General features: G+C 43.3%; 1 long non-coding RNA gene across 1 annotated transcript; it reads left to right on the top strand.

Annotated features, from left to right (window-relative positions):
* Positions 1 to 241: 241 nt before the first annotated feature.
* Positions 242 to 1,058, top strand: LOC108490421. Its single transcript, XR_001872290.1, has 3 exons — positions 242 to 363; positions 532 to 561; positions 864 to 1,058. It is a non-coding gene; the product is annotated as an uncharacterized LOC108490421 (long non-coding RNA).
* Positions 1,059 to 1,363: the final 305 nt, after the last annotated feature.

Below are 1,363 nucleotides of genomic sequence, written 5' to 3' on the forward strand. Positions count from 1 at the left end.
ATACCATCATGTGGTTAAAGTTCAAAGAATCCATATTTTGTCTACTTGTCTTTAGGATGGACGGTGGCCCCTAGCCACACATTGTGACTTGATTAAACCCGTTACCTCTATTTGGGAAGATCTAGTCCATCAGCTTAACTTTGTGGGAGAAAGAGGGACTTGGGCGGGAAGTTTCCACCGGGCGGTTTCATCATGCTGTGTTGTAACGGGACCCGTGGTAAGTTTTCAGCGTCCTGACGGGCATCCATTCCTGTGACACAGGGAAGGAGACACAGGTGACTGAGGAGCAGGTGCAGGAGTTTTATCAGATCGCCGAGAAGCACGGCATCGCGAAGGAGAACATTCAGGACGCCGTCCCCACTGGTAATGTCACTGCCCCCTGTACACATAGAAACCCATCTCCCGGGAACGTAATCCGAGCCCTTTTATTTCTACTTTAAAGTTAAGCTTTTAAAAGATAATCTTTAGATATAGGAAATGAGGCCCCTGATTTACTTGTGTTTGCTTTTCTCTCGTAACTCTCGTTCACAGATACGTGTGAGGATTAAAGACGTCCACTGGGTGAGTAGAAACACATTGTCTGCTCACAATTTTAATCACTCTCTTTTTCATTTAGTCCATACTCATGTGATCAGATAAGCGGACAAATGCAACCTAATTTCACGCACATTTGCTTCGTCGCACTGTTTGATGTTACAGTTCTTAGTGGTGGGGTCGTGCTGAAGGCTGTTGATTTACACGGCTGGTCACAGGAGACCCATATTCATCAGTCAATTTTATTTTTATTTTTTAACAATTTCAGAGACTTTATGTCCATAGCATCAGCTCACCTACGTTTTCCATTATCCTTCCTGTTGTTACAGATCAGGTAGAGCGTCTGAGCCGTCCTCGACATCAAGTCCAACTCTTCGGAACGGAGATGGTTCCCGCATTTCTCTCACGTTTTCTTCAGATCTCAGCTGGACGGCCGGAGCCTCTGCCACACGGATCGACTTACTAGTCAATACTTTGAGATACATCTTTAAATAACTAAATAAATCAATTTCTTATGCAATGGATTCTGCATTTAATTTATCCAACAGAGGGTGCAATGAAAGCAAATTTCCTATTTAAATACTGAGAAAGAAATCTACTTGTTTAAAGTCTAGGAAGTTCTTTGTACAACAAAATTGATATGTGTCCTTTGAACAGACAAGAAAATATACATTGAACATAGGCCAGATGTGACTTTAGTGATGACAGGAAACAAAGTTTCTGAGACCTGTCTTAAGTGCTCAGGATGAATGGGGAGAATGCTTCCAGAAAGATACACAGGAGAGTGTCTTGGGAAACACTGCAGAATGCGTCCACCCCCCCTCCCGCA

Source organism: Nannospalax galili, unplaced genomic scaffold (assembly GCF_000622305.1).
Source record: "Nannospalax galili isolate Female #2095 unplaced genomic scaffold, S.galili_v1.0 C49504079, whole genome shotgun sequence".
NCBI classification, from domain to species: Eukaryota; Metazoa; Chordata; class Mammalia; order Rodentia; family Spalacidae; genus Nannospalax; species Nannospalax galili.